The sequence below is a fragment of the Oreochromis niloticus genome, linkage group LG2 (genome assembly GCF_001858045.2).
Source record: "Oreochromis niloticus isolate F11D_XX linkage group LG2, O_niloticus_UMD_NMBU, whole genome shotgun sequence".
NCBI classification, from domain to species: domain Eukaryota; kingdom Metazoa; phylum Chordata; class Actinopteri; order Cichliformes; family Cichlidae; genus Oreochromis; species Oreochromis niloticus.
The window spans coordinates 17,192,541-17,212,968 of record NC_031966.2 but is presented as its reverse complement, the minus strand read 5'-3'; the positions used below and the strand labels follow the sequence as shown (position 1 = coordinate 17,212,968).

At 37.6% G+C, this 20,428-nt stretch overlaps 1 protein-coding gene across 4 annotated transcripts in view; it reads right to left on the bottom strand.

Moving 5' to 3' along the window:
• Window positions 1-18,370, bottom strand: part of enox2 (ecto-NOX disulfide-thiol exchanger 2) — a 177,562-nt gene extending 159,192 nt beyond the window's left edge. For 2 of the 4 annotated variants that reach the window (XM_025910732.1, XM_025910734.1), the window contains exons 1-4: window positions 18,191-18,370; window positions 12,407-12,536; window positions 12,190-12,286; window positions 445-539 (exon numbers count right to left, since the gene is read on the bottom strand). The gene's annotated coding sequence lies outside the window, so the exon portion shown is untranslated. Of the gene's footprint in view, window positions 1-401; window positions 540-12,189; window positions 12,287-12,406; window positions 12,537-18,190 lie in introns of all 4 variants that reach the window. The other 2 variants (XM_025910733.1, XM_005467367.4) reach the window with 2 other exon arrangements.
• Between the last annotated feature and the right edge of the window lie 2,058 nt (window positions 18,371-20,428).

Here is a 20,428-nt window from a genome sequence, read left to right as displayed (position 1 = left end):
CCTAATTTCCACAGACAGCTGTGTGCATTGCATGCATCTCCTATTGTTGCAAGCATGTTGTAATTTTTAATGGTACTTATAATGAATGATTAGACTCCCTGTGCTGCTTCAGAGTTTTTGGTATGCAGACATCAACCGCACATTAAATTTGACACACCATTAATAATGTGGTTCATTTCAAAAGTGAAGATGATAAATTAAGAAGTCGAAATAGAAAAAAGAAGAAAAAAACTTTGCAACTGGGGCTAACTATTGAAGTGGAAGTCAGAGGTTGCAGGCTCTGTGGACATAACAAAACTAAGTCCTCAGCTATAGTGGGAAAAAATCCATGTTAATATATTTCACATATTACCAGACAGGGCTTATAACATAAGTACACCAGTGGTGAATTGCTTTCTTACTCAGTTTGATTGGCATGAGCTCTGCATGCCATGGAGAAAATACCTGCATGCTGCAGCCATTGAACAGCTTCTCTCAAGCACCAGGCCACTTTACCCTGGCCATTAGAATGCTGGAGCAGTTTGGATTCATCTTGTAGTCTGCAAATGATAGAAAAGAACAGTATTAGGCTTACACTGCTAAAATACTTGTGTCATCATCCTACTACATGGTTCTAAATCAGTTTTAGAGCTAGGAAACTAAAACAGAAACCACACAGTCCATTCTGATTTAGAGCATTTTACTTTTAGATTCTAACCTGCAGCCTAAGGCACCTTTCACTGTAATGATGCTGCATAAAAGCCCAAGCTCATTTCAGTGAGCCACTAGGCCAAAACACAGCAATGTGAAGTCATCTACTTTTCCAGAATGGAGTGTATGGCCATCAGGGAAAACAATAGCAAATCAAATGTGCACAAACACATATCACGTAGAATAAGTTGAAGCATGGACCTTGAAGCACCATACTAATTTGCTGTCTACCTGGCGAGCATCAACAAAGAAGAGAAAGCTATTTCTGCTTTGATTAACTTTCCAGAGGTGTACATTCAGACCTCAAAGGAGTACGAGGACATAAACCACTGACTTCCCATGTTAAGCCTTCACCCTGGGCTTGTTTATTTGTATTTCATATTCTTTACCTGCACCCTGTGGCAAAATATCTGCACTTACAAAACCCCTTGTATTGTTTTTCCATTGTGCTATTGTCAGTGTCAAGGCCTCCAGTGGAGCACTAAACACTAAATGATTAGCAGACAATGTTGCTGCAATCCCTGAACTTTGGAGTGAGAAAAAAAACCTCACAAAGGATATAGTACTGTGAAAAAGTATTTGTCCCCTTCCTGATTTATTTTCTGCATATTTGTCACACTTATATGTTTCAGATCATCAAACAGCACCCAAGGATACAACAAGCAGTGGAGTACCCAGGGATGGTTACTGAACCATCGCCTCCTGACTAAGACGCAAACTTGCTGGTGTGTTTCTGATCACTGTCCTGCTGCATAATCCAAATGAACTTGAGTATAAGGGCACAAACTTATAGCCAGACATTCGACTTCAGAATTTTGTGTTAGAGAGCAGAATTCATGGATCCATCAATTATGGCAAGTCGTTGTAGGTCCTGAAGCAGCACCAGTAATCCCAATACCACCACTATGTCTGACTCTTGGTAAGACATTCTTTTTAAGAAGTGTTGTGTTAGTTTCACACCAAACATTACACAATGTAAACTTTCCAAAAAGTTCAACTTTTTGGCTCGTCAGCCCACAAAACATTTTCTCAAAAGTCTTGGAGATCATCAAGATGTGTTTTGGCAAATTTGAAACAAACTTTTGAGTTCTTTTTGGTCAAGGGAACTTCAGCTTCAGGGTTCTGGGTGTTATAGATGACTTTGTTTCTCATTTGTTCTTAAGGTTCTATAGATCATGGCATAAGCCATAGCATTTTATATTTTTAGCCTATTCCACTCTGTTAGACAGGTTCTATATAACTGATTTTTTGATTCAACAGGTATGGTAGTAATCAAACCTGGGTGTGGCTAATGAAATTGAACCCAGCGTCAAACACATGTGATCAATTACAGTTAATTTATGATTTTACAAAGGGAAACAAGTACTTTTTGACATAGGGCCAGACAGATTTGAGTAATTTATCCATTAATAAAAATATCCTCATAGAAAAATAGTGGCGGGTGCCAGTCCTACCCCTCAGTCACCTAGTAACTGCACCTATGATAGAAATTTGAAAATCTTTGGTGACTTCCTTCATGAGTTATCACATTTCCATGATTTTTAGAAAATTTGACCTCTGAACTCCACTCTCAGTTAAAGGTCACTAAGATTCAGAACTCATCCAAGATTTTTAGCAATACAAAAACTTTCAGTAGATGCGCCTATGGTATTAATGTGAAAGTCCAAGGTGACTTCCTTCTTGAATTGCTGCATTCACAAGGTTTTCAGAAAACTTGACCTCTGACCTTGACCTCTAAGTCAAAGTCACTGAGATTTAAACTTGTCCGAGATTTTTAGTAGCCGTCTCATCTATGGTATCGATTTTAAACTCCTACGTTGCCTAGTTCTCAAGTTTTCGCCCAGTTGGGTAAAAGCAATACCCCAGTTAAAAAAGGGAAATAAGGAGGGGGGGGGAATGCTTTTCACTGCACTGTAGATTTCTTAAGGTAAATAAGAATCTGATCAAATCGAGGTCGTTTAAAAATATAGGCAAAGAATGACTACAATGTATACAGCAGCTCTGCAGGTCACTGAAATATATAGGTATTTCCAGTAGTTTGAAAGTAGGAAAATAAAAGCACCACATACTATTTTGACATGTCTTTTTCATGTCCCCAACTTGCCGTCTCATTACAGTCATGACATCTCCAGACTAAACTACTGAGTTGATGTATAACCACAAATGCTAAGCAGCTCCTTCTACAGTAGACTGAATCAAACTAGGGCAAGTTATTGTTATGCTGATGAAATGTCACCTTCTAGAGTTAAAAATGATTTTTTTTGGCTGTTTTGTACGTAAACACAACAAATGTGTGGATGCTGGTGTGGCTGTTCTGCTGAGAGAAACCACATTTGGATTTTGTTTTGACCAATTACATCAGTAGGCTGGTTTAAGAGTAAATCTATGACCCTTTTAGCATTTACACTGCAACAGGAAAACGGTGCCAAACATGACCATGAATGTGACAGCAGAAGGCAAAGATGTGGATAGCAGCTCACACATGTGTTGAACAAAGGTGAATATAATGGTAAAAATGTTTTTTTACCATGAATCGCTGTACTTCCAGCGAAGCTTAGGAGCTAATCATGACTTAACTCATTGTATTACAAGGAGCCAACGCACTTTCTCAGTACTGCTATAATATGATGACTCTGGCCCTTACCAAATCTCCAACTACACCCAAGTCCACCCACACCCTCTCAACATCCGACTCACACTAGCAAAGAAACCATTAACAGTAATGAGAATCAATGGGGGTGTTAAAAGTATTGGCAGGCTACCCTAGGAGCTGCTCTCTGTGCCATCTTTATTAGTCTGAAAAGAGACCCAGCCTCTAGCCTGCCAGCTCTAAATAGGAGTGCATTGATCAGAAGGTCAGGCCAGGCTGAATCCAACCCTTTAATTGTCTGCGCCACTCCTCATTCTCATTCCAACAGCTGTCAGTCGACTCCCAGGTAAACCAAGGCCAGCATCACACGTGGTAGTTCTTACAGGTCGGCCTTTAAGGCTCAGACAGAATATAGCCCATAGGTAACAGGAGGAAGAAATGAAAAGTTATTTTTCATGACATATTCATCTTAATCAGTTGAGAGAAGAGAGAACCACCCCTAATCCCACAACACACACATACATACACAGTATTACACTTACTCTAAGCAGATGAAAGATACCTTTTAATTCACTTACTTAATGCATTTCTCAAATTCAGCTCAAGAAAGGCTTCCCATCACGCTGTACTTTCCTTTAACACCTTTTTACAGGACATATTATGTTCTTCTTCAAGTGATATAATCTCCTTTACGGACACAGTAACATTAAACCACTTTGTAAGACTGCTATGCCAGGCCCCCACTTCTACATAAACCACACTACAAGTTGCAAATATAGCTTACAACAGGCTTATAAGGTCATAACCTCCGAGGGATGACGATCTATTATTAAAGAATCTATACTATATTCTTTGAATTAACTGTTAGCCAGTTAAAGGAACAATGGACACATCTTCCAAAATGCAAAACAAATACAAGCTCCCAGTCAGTGCTGAAAAAGAGATTCTGTGTCTCTCTATGCATTTGCATATTTGTGAAGCAGATAAATTCACTTCCTCGTTAAGATTAATTACCATTTTAAAATATGGATATGGACTCATCAGCTCCTCCCTGCTAACCTCTATTTATATATTTTTAGATTAAATATATATACAAGTCTGAAATTCCTTTTAAATATATTTTCATATATTTATAAGATGGATAAAGAAAATGAAAACATGACCACAAACTATCTCCCAAGAAAAAGTTAAAACTCCAGCATTAGTAAGTTTATATATCAGATTCTAGCACTTGCTCCGACTGAACAAAAAGCTAGTCAAATCCTTTTGCACCTTAATCCAGATGTCTGGCTGCTTCAGACAGCGCTCTGTCAGAATTGTTTCCTGGCTTTAGAGCTGGAGTCATTTCAGATGTCTTGGCGACTAATCAGATGCCATCATTCATCAAAAAGTTGCAGTGACAGGGCCAAGCCTGTCTTTACAAAATCTAGCAGGGTAAGATTGCATTCCAGTTGTACAGTGATTTGAAGCTCTACTGTGTGTCGAATATGTCTGGCTGTCAGCCTCCTACATATATTTTATTACAGGATGGTAGCAGAGGTAAATAAATAGGTTTATTTAATATGTTGCACTCCATAAATCCCACAAAAAAGCTCAGATAAAACTGGAAAAATTAAGACAAATCCAAGAACACAGGCAAGGCAAGGGCTCGGAAATCTAACGGAAAATCTAATTTTCATAGCGTGAAATATGTAGATGTCATTCATACTGCACGACAGCCCGGGTAAAGTATGCAATGATGTTGTGACCACTTTTTTGGTATAATCAAAGTCCTCACAGCTCATCACTACAACTGAAAATTTAGTGCAATCAGTAAGATTATCGCCTATCATCAGCAGTGGCTGATTAAAAGTGTGGCTTTCATCTTTGTGAAAAACATGGCATTTGTGCAAGTAATTGGTCTGCCCAGAAGGATGGCCCACTCTGAGGTCATCCATAGATGATCAGGTAATCGGTGCAAAACAAAAGTGTTCAGCTCATGAATTAGAAAAGTCATGCACGTCTGATATCTGAAAATATATAATCTATATAGAGATATAATAAACACATGACTATTTCCTGTGCTGGATTAACTGTAAAGTACATCCAGCACCTCTCTACTTGTCAATGTCATTGCAGCTTCCAGACTTACTCGGGTATGAAATTAATTTACTTCACACCTTTTGGAGACTTCACATAAGATCAGTATCCATTGAGATGTGATGAGAAGATTTAGCCTAAAGCCGGAATCCATATAGCCTAAATGACTAACCACGGGGAGTGATAAAGTGCATTGTCCTGAGATGGTTAGACCAATTTCAACAGCAATGCAGTGTGCCGGAGGAAAGAGGTATTGGCTGTGTACAGCAGGTCTCTGAATTCATTGGAACCAGTTATCAAGCCATGAGCAATGCAGTGAAAGTAATACCAAAGCATACATTTAACCTGTGTCTGCATTGTATTCCCATGGCTAAATTTGCATTTATCTCCTATGCTACATACCTGTGTAGGCCTACAGCATATCCCAGGTGGCAGATGGAGTATGGCTGAGGTCACTGCTCTATTTTCAAAGCCTCCTGGGAAGCTTACAGCATATGCTCCCATACTGTCATTTAAGCTAGTTTATTTTAGCAGTGAAAAAGTAGGTGATGTTTGAAGTTAAGAAACAGATTTATTTTTAACAGCAATTTGAATGAAGTGGAGCAGACAGCAACACAAGATTGCTACGAGGGAGGTGACTATAATTAAAGTTACTATGCCAACTAAATGTCTTCATCTTTGCCCTCATCATATCCCTGCAGTGCACACAAACTTAAAATAAGAAACAGAACGTCAGTGACGTAGTAGCTCATCCACCTCAATTCAAATGTTTTGTAAAGGTTTTTTTAGTAGTTTTTTCCTGTCATTGGTTGGATGTATTACAAAAAAAAAAAAAGAATTGAAAGCCCATTGATGTTAAATGTGATACAATTTGGATGAAGACACATTAGTGTTCATTGTGTGCAAATTTGGTTAAATTCTAACTGGTATAGTAGGAGGAGCCGATGGATGACGCCTCCTTCGACTGGATGAGATAAAAAATCTTGACTGCGAACAAATATGAGATGTGTGTAGCATAAAAAATAACATTTAATTGAAAAAATCAAAACTCTCTCTTGATTAATTCAGGGAAGGAGGAGTAGGGAAAGAAGTTATTATTATTATTATTATTTTAAATCAACCTGTCCTATCCTCACAATGCTATCACAACTGCTAATGATCTTCTTGTGTATCTGATGTTTTCTCATTTTCATTGTTTTTTCATTATTTGGGTGTCAAATGCTTCCGTGCTGTCACAGTGTCTGGCACCTTGCAGATAAGTCGATAGTATCACTTGGTGGTGGTACTATGATAGACTGGTTTTACAGAAACTGAAAGAAGTTAGTCCCAGTACATCACATATGATTAATGCTTTGAAGGGGCATACTTTGACCAAATCATAATTGGACCTTATGAAATAAGTTGGTAACACCACTCGCCTTTGGACGTTCCTGGTCATGTGTTTGACTCCCAACCAAGACGTCTGTATCCAGTAAGGGTCCCCAGGCTGTGCCCCCCATGCTAATCAAGCCTATTTTATTTTATATATATGATAAGATGTTAATTATGACCACAGGACCATTTTCCAGTTTGCCTTAGCCCATCTGGTTTTTAACATTATACAAAGTGTTCTTAGCACATAATTTAAAATTTGAAAAAACATCTTTGTTCTCTGCATTAAAATATAGGGTTTCAAGGATTTGTCAGCAACTCCATTTCATTTCAGTTTAGAACAAAAAAGACATTATATTTTAGATAACTGGCATGTGCTACATATTAAAAATGCACACGGCTAAAGTACATTATTAATTTAAATGTGAACTCTGCAGTTCTGTTACATAAGAAAACACAAATAAGTATTTCCCAAGTTCTGTTAAACAGGGCAATTCATTTTTTAGCACCTCTTTTCTAAACGTCCTAACTTTATTTTTGATGCTTGACATTATTTTACTTTGCATACAGAAACAAAATTATTTCACAAAAAACCCTGTGATTCTAACAGTCAATTGTGTATCCTTTTTGCTGGATAACAGCCTGGAGTCATTTGCTGTAGTTTTCAACAATTCTTGCACACATCTCCTGATCAATCCCAGCCCAAATCTCTCAACCTCCTATAGATTTAATAGTCTTCTGGTATAGACTTTGGTCTTGAGTTAACCCCACAAATTTTAAAGAAGATTCACATCACGGCGTCGTATGTTTTGGGTCGTTGTCATGCTGGAAGACAAAGTAACGACTCACATCCAGTTTTGCTGTTTACTGCCTAAGGTTTTCTTTAAAAATCTTCACATATTCTTCTTTCTTAGTGTTTTTTTTCCCTTCATCCCCTCAGCATAATACTCCTACCACCGTGTTTCACTATGGGGACTATCAGTTGTTTGCCTCTTCCTGCTTTCTCCAAACATCCACTGCCAAAAGTATTCACTCACCCATTCAAATCATCCAGATTTCAATTACTTCCATTGCCACAGGTTTATAAAATAAAGAAAGTAGCTATACAAACTGCTTTATTGGAGCTTCATGGAATGGGTTTCCATAACCAAGCAGCTACATTCAAGCCTTACATCACCAAGCGCAATACAAAGTCAGATGGTGCTGGTAAAGCACACTGTCAATGGACTATAAAACAGTGGCGACATGTTCTCTGGATTGATGAGTCATGCTTCTCTGTCCGTTTTTTGGCAGTTGCTAGGAGAAGAGTAGTTGTCTGACGAGTAGTGTAAACTTTGGAAGAGGGGAGGATTCTGGTGTGCGGCTGTTTTTCAGAAGTTGGCTTCTGACCCTTCGTTTGAGTAAAAGGAACTCTTAATGGTTCAGCATACCAAGACATTTTGGACAATTTCATGCTCCCAACTTTGTGGGAACATTTTGGGGATGGCCTCTTCCTGTTCCAACATAACTGCACACCAGTGGACAAAGCATGATCCATAAAGAATGGCTAACTGAGTGTGATGAGGAAGAACCTGACTGGCCTGCACAGATTCCTGACCCAACCGAGCACCTCTGGGATGAATAGGAGCGAGGACTGAGAGCCAGGCTTTCTTGTCCAATGCGTCTGAGGTCAGCGTCTGACCTCACAAGACGATACTGTGAGGAAGGACAGTTTATTTCCCATAAACACACTCTTAAACCTTAAGCCTTTCCAGCAGAATTAAAGTTGAGAACATTTTGATAAAAACTTCACATTTCATTTGGAGGCAATTAATTTTGTCCTCATCTGTAAATCTCATTCAAGCTTGACAAGAGAAAGACGTACAGTACCTATACTATGCAAGTTATGTACATAGATAAATGAAACAGTAGTTTAATTTATTATTGTGCTCTTCTATTACCAGTTTTCACTATTTACTCACTTTAGGTATTTCACAACAGACTGGTACTTTATGCACAGACCCAAAATGCACACAGGTTTATTGATTTGCTGAGATGACGCCTCGTCATCGCCTGCCTCTTCTTATCCAGCTGCCAAATTCCCTTGAGGCTAAATGAAAGATCTCATAATGAGAAATGTCACCTTTCCTCACCCCAAGTGGGACAAAAACAATTTGCTTCAAAACATGGAAAATATTCTCAACATGGTGAGCTAAGTTTAGTATTATGGCCTTGGGCAGAAAAGACTAGTCAGACAGATTTTGCAGATGGAATCAAAATAGTGCTGGGGCACAAGGGAGGCTATAAAACAGTGAGGGCACAGTCTTAAATTCTGATAAATAACTAATACCAAATGAAGGCACACAACACTAGTAAGCATCATTTAAGTAACATGAGCAGCATTTATGACACCTCTAAGGATATAACGGGAAGATCTGCTGATGTTAGTCAGATGCACAATAGCAAAAATGTTAGCTCATGAGGTAAGCAAAAGTATTATATAAGTATTATATATAAGTATTGTATGGATATGCAAATAAACTCTCAAACAGGCAATTAATTATTATGTAAAAACAAGTGAATCAAAGATATTCATGGTTAAAAGCAGTATACAGCATTTTGCTTCAATGGATATCTAGTCTGCATACAGTTGGAGTCACTGTTACTTTTTTTTTAAACAGATGACCAAAGATGCTATTAAATATTGTTTAAATTAATTAACATGGTGGTTTTCCTATGAGTAAGGTTAAAACCTTTTTGCTGTGTGCCACAGTGGTTGTTTCTATGCAAAAAAAAAAGTGTTTGTGTTAGTCTGGAATTGCAGAGATGTTTGGACAAGATTTCTGACAGCCTCTCTTCTCAGCTTGAACAAAATACTGAAGTTCATTTTCATGTTTTACAACAGCAGAGCTGTGGTCCACTTGTACTGTCTGGTTAGTTTGTGACTGACAGTTGGCTACAAAGCACTCAGACATTTTTTTTCTACAGTTTTACATTTAATCAAATCGCCTGAGGCCATCTAAACCTGTATACCTCATTAATATTCCTAAACAAGCTTTCAGCAACTCTAACGCTGATAATCAAGGACATGACACACAGCTTATACGTGGGCTCTGAAAACAGAGGGACTGCCCACCACTCACAGTAATTTCAAGTAATGAAAATATTGACCATATGGTGGAAAGTGGGTGCGCTGTTATGGTAACGCATTTTAATAAAATGAATTAGTACTGTGGACGGAAATTGCAGACATGTTTTTTTCCATGCATTCAAAAAGATGGGACATGTAAAACAAGGGTTATTTTCTTAACCTTCTTGCTATAGGCTGTGGTGTCAAAAAAAAAAAAAAAAAAAAAAGAGGAAACAAACATCAATATTTTATCCAAGCAAAGTACAGAGGCTGTCAGAAATCCTGTCCAAATCTCCCTGCTACAGCAGTTTTAGACAAACACTACTGTCTTCACAGATATTCTACAAGATATGTTTTTATTTTAATTTTTTTATACAAGATATCTAATGTTAGACACTGGATGTCTTGTAGACATGGTTTTAACTTGTGTGCCAGTTAAATAACCCCACTGTTTAACCCTTATGAGCACAAACACAAATGCGCACTGTCTATAACAATACAAATGAAATAGTGCCTGACAAATATAGATATCAACACATTGAATACTACTGAATTTTATTATTAGATATTTCCCTAAATTGAATGAATAGATACAAAGTTATGACTCTTTTTAAAAAGAGGTAGCTTGAAATCCAAAAGCGGCTCCTGAAAAAAGACCTGGTTTCTGTGCTTCTGTGTGGCCTACCTAAACAGAGCACAAAACACAACACAAAGCACCATTTTTAATCTCTTTTGAAAGTACAAAATCATATTATGAACTGGCAAAGCTTAATCCGCAACTGGAAAACTAACCTACATTTGTATGCAGAACAGGCTTTTGACTTCAAAAGTAAGGTTACAGCATTTTTATTCAAGCTTGCCTCTGTTCCAAGCAGCCAGGGTCACCTTACCTAACATCCAAACATCCAACTTTAACTGAGCTGACAGATCTGAAATGTAGTGCAGACAAAAGCACATTCAGTAAAAAAAGATGACTGTTAGCTTTTTACTTCATTTGTATACATAAAGAAAAAGACCTTGCAAAAACAAAGTCAAATGAAATACTCCTAGAGCATACAGTCACTAAATAAATACATCTTGAAATACTGTCTGTATCTGAGACCTTATAATAAGAGCTAAAGCAGTGAGTGGCAGGATTTGTTAGATATGTATAAGGGAGTGGTAGATGTAATGTTATTATTAGTAAATCTTGTCTTACATTTTAAAAACACTGATGTTTCAGTTTAGGTTTAAGTCCAAAACTTCACCTGCCTTTCCACAACCCTTCCCACACACTTTTGTGTCTGTTTCACTTGGACATAAATAAAAAATGGTGAAGCAGAGAGCAGAGAGGAAACAAAAAAATAACATTTTTGCAATCACAATTATGTATAATTTAAAACTGACTTACATCCTGTTTTTAGCCAGCATCCAGCAATCACTCATTGCAAATTGTGTACTAAGTTTGTCACAATACTACAATCTAAAACTCAATCCTGACATCATTTTTCGAACCACAGGGAAGATTTTGACACCCTCCTGCAACAACGGCAAAGAAGTCATATTTCAAAAAAGTTACCTTGTTCATTTTCAATTAATTTTCCCACTTATAAGTTATGTTTACCAAAATAATTATTTAAGCTTAAGTGTAGTGGTTTTATTTGTTTTAGAAATTATTTAGATCATTTCATTACAGATTGTGAAGGTAACATATATTTTACTGCCTACTAATAATAAAGATTACACCAATAAATGTTTAATAAACTCAATTTTTCAGACAGCTTTTTTGTAGACAGTGCAGTTAAGATAAGAGAAATCGGAAATACTGGAAAATCCACTGGGCCTAGCTGTTTTTGTGTGTAGCTGGGATTCTGAGCCTGTGTCTTTCGCTGGCTTTTCTAATGCTGCATCACATATATCAATGGGAAAGTATGGCACAGTACAGCAACACCACACTGTTTATACTCTCTTTATAATAGACAGCATAAAATTGGAATTCAGTGAATGAATCTAAACATCATGAGCTTAAATGCAAACTCATCTCTGCTATACTTGATGTAACCTAAATCTGACCATGGGTACCACAGCACAGTACCCTGCGCACCAGTCCAACACAGTGCTTTACTGTGAATTCACCACAAACTAACCTGATTATCCTGCACATAACTGGCCAGTATTTTCTTTTCTTTACTTTCTTTATTTTATAAAACAAGTTTGTATAGCTTTATTTGTTTTGCAGGACGTTTCACAAAATGAAAATACATAATTTATCAAAACACATCATATACAGATCCAATATGTGATTAAAATGATGACATTGCATGTGATGTTTAAATTTGCAGTTTATCAAGCATCACTGAGCGATCCTTACCTTTAAATATAACCCCTCTACTTCCTCTTTTGTCCTGTCTGTCTTCCTATCCCATTCTCCATCTCTGAGTGAAGTTAACTCTCATTCTTTTCTCTCCCTGGAAAATAGAGCAGCTGGACCTTTAGCTAGAAACACACTGTGTGACAATCTGCACACAAACACATTGTGTATTTGTTGATGTTTGTTGAGCTGATAGAAATGTTGAATTTGAAATTACCTCACACTAAAAACCCCCCCAAAACATCACTCCCTTCATGCTTCCTCCTCTTCTATAGCGGTAGTTAGATTCTGAAGTGCTGCGAACACAGCATACAGACATCTGCACTCCCTCCAGCCAACTTTAACACCTGAATATAAACGGTATAAATTATACTGTTTAGCATAAAGTAATGAGCTTGTTTTGAAAATGTAAGAAGTAGAAAGTACAGATATTGGTTCAAAAATGTAGGGAGCACAAGTAAAAAGTTTTCAGAAAAATAAATATTCAAGTACAGATACCTGAAAATTCTACTTAAGTACAGTAACAAAGTATTTGTATGTTGTGACTTCTCTACTAAGAGAAGCCCACCTGACCATCTAAAATATTTTTTAAAGCAAAACTAATTTAGCATGTTGTATGAGTCCAGTCTGGCTAACACTTAATTCCATTCATTGAGTCACAGCACTTATATTGATCCACCAAATCAACTGTGTACCTCTAAGGAATGAGTTAGGAAGGGATTAGCTCCTGGCCCTTGATTAGCATTTTTTGCTTACACAGCATGACACCATCCATCTCATAGCAGCTGCATTTATATCTATTTAACCTCTAAGAGATATCTCCTAAGACCAACCCCCTTGACCTCATCTAAGGTCAAATCTCTCCACAGTCCCCAAGTATTTTCTCAGTTCTTCAACCTTCATTAGTTCGAACAAGTCTATTAGGTCCATCCTGCTGCTACAGTCATATGATATCATCAAATGTAACAAAAGGCCTCCTCCTCTGCTTGGAGAGTTCCCATCACTCTCGTGGGCTTGGTGTCCACATAAGTCTCTGTCCTGTGCTTTCAATAACTCAAGCAAAAGCCTATCAGCAGAGCAGTAGATCAGGTAACACCAGCGAGGGTGCAGTTCTTATTTGTGCAAACCAAGGTCACTGAACCACATGGATGCTGGATCAATCAGACAGATTAATGAAGCACAACTTGCTGACATGACGAATATTGACACCCTTATTACATCTTGGTCCTGCAGTCCACAACACTGCTTAAATAAATCTGGCCCAAGTAGAAGGAGATGGGTAAACTCCTGAAACTAATCCTTCACATGGTAAACACACTAGAAGAGCTTAAATAAGGAAATGTGTCTCTCCCTGTAATTTACTAAATCCAAAAATGTCACAGAATTAAAGCTCATGGTGTAAACAGAGGTTGCAAGCAGTTTGAGCTACAGTATCCTCAAAAACTGATCAATATTTATAAGATGATAAAACAAAAGTGGATTATCAGGAGCAAGACCTAAACATTTAAATACCTAATGACTTTATTTATTGATTATTCAGTCATACTGAACCTAGTTTTTTGGTTATTCCTCAGTCACACCAGACTTAGGAACAACCAGTCAGCTACACACCCTTGCAACCACCAAATTTCCATAAAAACGCTCCTAAACCTTGTGGAAAGCCTTTCCAGATGAACTGAAGCTGTCATACTTGCAAAAGGTGGATCGACATCATATTAAATCCTATGGATTAAGAATGGGATGTCAAGCTCACACGCGTCTGAAGGCAGACAAACAAATACTTTTGGCATAGTGTGAAAAAATCCAGTAAAACTTGTTTGTAGAAAACACAAAATCACAAAGGTAATTTTTCACTGTTTTCCTATATTTAATACTTCAAACAGATAACTAAAGAAAACACCTGAAATAACAAGCTAAAAATAAACAGTAGTTATAACCCTGGAGGATTTTGGCTATCAATTTAACATTTCAGCACATCAGATTGTGCTTTTGTTTAAACTTGTGCTTTCACTCTTGATTACTAATTTTCCTTTAATGAAGGAATTACCTAGTTAGTTACTAACTAGTCACTTGGTTTAAGGAATCACCCATTTCCATTTGAAAAGTCCACACAGTATAACAGGAAATGCATAAGGTTCAAAAACAGAATAAAACCTCTGCAGTAGGTATAAATCCCATGTCACCTTGCTTTTGCCTAAATTAACTGGTTTTCTTAAACGCTTAAAGCACCTCAAACGTCACATCTCTTGCCCAGATTCTGGTTGTATTTCTGACAACAGGGCCAGAACAAATGGCATCCTCCAGTTTTAATCAAAGGGAGGATTAACCTTTTCTATCAGCGGTGCCTCTCTTAGCAAAATATGGAGTTGAGATTTAGGATTATACCTGTGAAGCCATACTTTAGCTCATTATTGGACTTGGATGTTCAGACCTGTATGACACCCCTTATATCACTGGCATTAGGTTGCCATTAATGACTCAGTAATCCTTCAAATCTCTCTAAAGAAATTAGGGATGCAACGATACCAATTTTTTCAAACCGATCCGATACCGATACTTGGATCTGAGTACTTGCCGATACCGAGTACAAAATCCGATACTTCTACCACACACACAAGTTAAACTTAACCAGTAGTAAAGAAACGACCCCAGACAACTCTTTAACACAAACGAAACGTTTACTGAACGTAAGGGCAGAGACAAATACTGTACAACACATCCCTTTTTTAAACTCAAATGATATTCCAATTCCTTAACCAAATGAAATACACTGTATAAATGAAATAATTCCCTTTCAAATTATATTAAACAACCCAACTTATGTTATCACCTTTTGGTAAGTTACTCACTAATATACACTCCAAAACACGTTATATAACTCCACTAAACATACAATATTCACACATGGGCTCCACACACTCACATTCACACTTGTTGCAGGCCTGTTTGCTGCTCACGCTGGACGATGGAGAAAAATCCTCTTCTCCCCAGTAAGAGCACAAAAGTCTGACTTACAGTTCCGTTGCTCGGTAGATCGCCGTTCACCAGTCCCACACTAAATCCACTCCCTGCGGACCCGATGCTGTCTCTGCTACAGCACGTTAGCCCGTCACTGTCCAGCTCTCCGACAGTCCATAGCGGCTGCCTCCGTGGTGCAGCCAAGCAATCCGGGCTAGCCTTTAGCCTCGGCGATCGTAGCTGGAAACACAGTTTTCCACGGTGGTGCGACCGTTGAAACAAAAAGTCACTTCACCCACACTCTGTTGCGAAGCTCCCACACGGTTAGCTTTCTAGTTACACACTCTTTTGTGCTAGTTAACCTCAGTAAAACTAGCCGAGTCTCTCACTTTGGTTCAGCTAACCTCGTGCATCTCTCCATGCCGTTCTCTTCTCCTCCTCCATTGCAACAGATACACAGGTCCCGTTTTATGCTACCTTCACGGGCCTCCAGAAAATTAGAACTCTGAACAATATTTTAACTCCCTTCAGAGTTACATACCATAAAATAATACTTTATGATTAACATAACAGTTTGATTGCTCTAATTACCTGTATTTACCTTGTGACATATTACAGGGCAAATTAAATTCAGGGTACAGTTACATCACATAACTGTGAACACCTTATGTTACCGTGGCGTTCAAGTCCATGGGAATTATGAGTATCTACACCCAAATTCGGGCTACATTAGTATCGGTTCATGGTATCGGTTAACTTTTACGAGTACGAGTACGCACACATTTTACAGTATCGGCCCCGATACCCGATACCAGTATCGGTATCGGTGCATCCCTAAAAGAAATGCACCTCAACATGAACCTCTGGAAATTAATGTATTTGTAGAGCCTTCTCAGGTAATGATCCTCCATATTTTTAGAGACAACCTCACCACTTACGAGCAATACCTGGCCACTTAAGATAAATACAACAACGTTGATTCTGATATTCCATTTCAATCACACAGCGGACATAAAGCTGTTTTGCTGCATAGTGCCCACACTGGTTTCCTTAATTTCTACTGCCAAAGAACAGCTGTTTGCTTTCCACCCATTTTCTATAAGTTGGCTTATAGATCAGCTGCCAAGTTAAACTGTTATTATCCCAAGGCTTTAAAGCACAGAGCAACAGCAAAGGAATATAAGGAAATAATACAAAATTTAAAAAGACCACAAGGACTAGTAATGGTCGCAATATAGCCTTTTATAGGAATTTGGCTGCATCACAATTACTGATTATGGATAACCATGACAATAATACATCTGCAATTCTTCATTCTGTACAGTTTCATTGGTACAGTTGTGGCTGCACTTTTTCACCACCTGCTTGCAATGAATGTATTCAATGTATTGCAGAGAGAGTACTAACTCGGACTGAAAAGAGAGACCATATTTTTCCTATATGAGCTTCTCTTCATTGACTCTCTGTTAAATCCAGAACTGAATTCAAAATCTTTCTCCTCACATACAAAATCTTGATTAATCAGGCCCCATCATACCTCGAAGACTTCATAGTACCTTATTATCCTAAGAGAGCACTTCATTTTCAGACTGCAGGCTTACTTTTGGTTCACAGTTTTAGAAAGTAGAATGAGAAACAGAGCGGTCAGCCACCAGGCCCCTCTCATGTGAAACCTGGTTTGAATTCAGGAGACAGACACTTTCCTTTATGATAAATCTTATAGCCAGGGCTTGATCAGGTGACCCTGAACCCTCCCTTAGTTATGCTGCATTAGAGTGCTGGAGTGCCTCCCATAATGTATTGAACATTTCTTTAGTCTTCTTTTTTGTTTCACATTTCACTTTCTATGTGTTTATATACCACTGCTGCGTTTAATCATTGCTAATTATTACTAAGCTCCGGCTCTCTCTTTGCCTTTTGTCCTGTCTTTCTATGCTCTCTCATCTTTCTCCTCAACCCCAAAACACCCAAAGCAAAATGGCTGCCTCACCCTCTGTCTGGTTCTGCTGAAGGTTTCTTCCTGTTAAAAGGACCCAACTTTAACTGTTCTTCTTTTTTTTTTTTTTCCTTCTCACTGTCACCAAGTGTGTGCTCATAGGGGGGCGTCTGATTAGGGTTTCTTTCAAATATTGTCGGGTCTTAACTCTACAATATAAAGCACCTTGAGGTGAGTGTTCAGAACTGGTGCTATAGAAATAATACGTAATTGAAACGAATAAAGAACCAAGCAATGTTAGTTAATTTTAGGGCCAAACAAGGATCAGACAAATCTTAATGAAACCTTACTCAAGCAACACGCCAATCAAACTTCCCATGCTTTTCCAAAATTAAAGTTGCTTTAGCAATGGTGGCATTTAACACAAAAACACTTCAATCTAAGTACTTACTATCGTAATCAAGTATGCCCAGTATTTTATTGTGGGACAGTTTTGCTTTAATTTACGGTGACAAAAGATGAGGTAGAAAATCAGTAAAGAAAACCGGTAACAAACAGCAAGTCTCCCTACCTGCAGGCTTTTGCTAAAGCCTGCACTGGCTGCTGCAATAAACTGTTCTCTGCACCCAAAATAACTTCCTGAGCACCGCTGCAAATCACAGTAAATGGTTTTGACTATTACAAGACTATTATTCGCTCCGCCTCTAGCGTTTATTTGGCGTGGAGAGGAACATTTTTACGGCGCACGCTTTGCGGTCAGAACTCAGCAGCAGTATGACTGACTCGTATTTCACTGTGAAACAGACTTAGCGGTTGGACTTCCCGTGCTGATGCTCCAAAGACGCTTTAAAACATTACGCTTCCACACAGCTCGATTAAACACCAAGTCAACCCAGTTCATAAGTGGCAAAGTCAGCCAACTTAACGAGTTTACTCTACCATTTTGAAACAAAAGCATGGCTTCAGATAATAAAGTGCTCTGTGCGCTTCAAAACACATTATGTGCTTCGCTGTGAACTTCCAAAACAGAAGCTAACACGAACTACTGATGTCGGAAGTTAGCACCGGTGAAGTGAAAGAGAAAATGAGGGAGAAAGTATAAAGTACCTGTCTAAGGCGTTTGTCCTCTTCCATGCTTTCTGTGTTGTCGAAAAGCTTCCTATAAAGCCATGGAAGGCTTGGAAGTTTCTTTCTTTCGCTGTTGTTGAGTTGGTAACCAGGAAAGCCTCTGGTTAGCAACGAGACCTGTCAAACAATGGCGGAGCCAAGTACGGCAAGCGGGAGGTTTGACACGTGCTTTTCGTTGACGTTTAGTGTTTTGGAAGGTTTCGTTTTGCAGCTGAGCGTCAGGGGAGAGTGTCCCGTCAAAATAAGAGCACACCAAAGACTTTAAACTGTTAAAAGGAACCAGCATTGTAATATAATGTTCTTTTGGCGAGTTAAGCTTTCCTTCAAAACTGTTTTTAAAAGTAAAGACGTATTTAGGCCTAGATTGTCCTTTAAAACAAACAAACAAACAAACAAATAAATCAATAAATACTTTTTTTTTAATCCTTTAAAAATCAGAATTGAGCTTAATAAGTTCCTGACCATTAAGTTCATGATAATCACTCTCATTCTAAATAGTTATATTAATTTAAACAACTTTGGAAATCTACTTTGTTCAACTTTCAGTAGTCATACGTGTTTTTAATTTCAGTATTTATTGTCAGATGTTTACTCAGATACAATATTCATATGAAAATTTTAAAATAATATCAGTAACATTATAGGGGAGCACAAGGCTATGACATAAATGTGTAATATATAATAATATAATAAGATTAATAATATTCCATATGTTCTCAACATGTGTTTGTAGTGGTTGCTTGCTCCATATACATACATACATATATAACAAAACCAACCAAAAAGTAGATTCATAACGTATTTTAATTTGAAATGCATTTAGTCAAGAATTTGGAACAAGAGAAAAATTGCACTTTTTTTCTTTTTTAAAAAATGTATTTATTTGAAATGATATTTTGTAACCACGTTTTCAGCAACTAGGTTTCCATCTTGGTCCGTCTTGTCCTACGATAAGTGCAATTTATCTTAGTATTTTGCTCACAGATTATTTTTCAGATTTATGGGGGGGGGGACAGAAAATGTACTGAAGCTGTAGAATGGGCCTTAGATTTTCACTAACATGGCCTGCATTTTCTAATTATATTTGCTTGGGAGTTTAACCACGCGAAGAGGAGTTCACATAAACAGAACTAGAATGCAATCATATGGCTTTAATTATTGTCTAACAGAATTGCACCTGGCAGATTAGAAAATGCTTTAAAGCAACATTTTGACAACAATAGGACAATCGTTTGTTGTTGCAGACTTTTTTGTTCTTGACTTAATTCTTAAATATGCAAATGAATTATTTAAAAGTACTCATCAAATGGATTATAATATTGCTTATTATTAGATGGCAATTCTATTTGTGCTTTAGCATATGTTTTATGTATTTGTTCAGTAATAGGGGATAAGAATATGCAAATAGCTGGATTCTTATCAATAGGTTATGCCTATTGCATACTGTGCTGTGATCCAGGCTGCATTGACATGCGTATATAAATTATTTCAAGGCAGAATTTCAAGAATCCCATACAGCTTTTTCTTTGTTATATAGAGCTTCAAGCTATCAAAGTCTAGATGTATTATATATTTATTATTCAGGCAGTGTTCCCAGAACCTCCAGAAAAGGATTGATGGACTGAATTTTTGTCTTCGTTTTATGTCTTGGATGGATTTTCTTTTAATTAGGCAAAAATATGTATAATTCTAACCTCCTAAAGTTGGGTCCACAAATCTTTTTTATCTGTTCCTTTTTATTTTAAAGACAGATCTGTCCGTCTGGTGCATTTATCAGAAGTCGTTATCATCTCCTTAAGCTGCTGTTATTCATTTGTGGCTACTTAATAGATCCACTTTAAATTCCAATTCAAATTAATACCCAACCATTATGCAGATGGGTTTGATGAAATTTAAAGTTGAATGAGTTATCCTTGCAGAGGCCAGTTATTCTCTGGAATTAGAACGAATATGTGTCCACAGAATATGTGTAGCCAGCTCTGCCACATTTACTTATTCAAAAAATCCTGAAGCATACATAAAAGTCTGTTTTTGCAAAAACAAAAACTGGAAGCGAAGTGGTCAAAAGCAAGCACATTTACTGAGTTATGTGGTACATTAGCTGAGTAATTCCATTCTATATTATAATCAAGCATTTTTAATACAATAAACAAACTTTATTAATTCGAGTTATACCCGTGCTTCACAGTTTCTAAGGGTTGCCGGGGACTCCTTGTG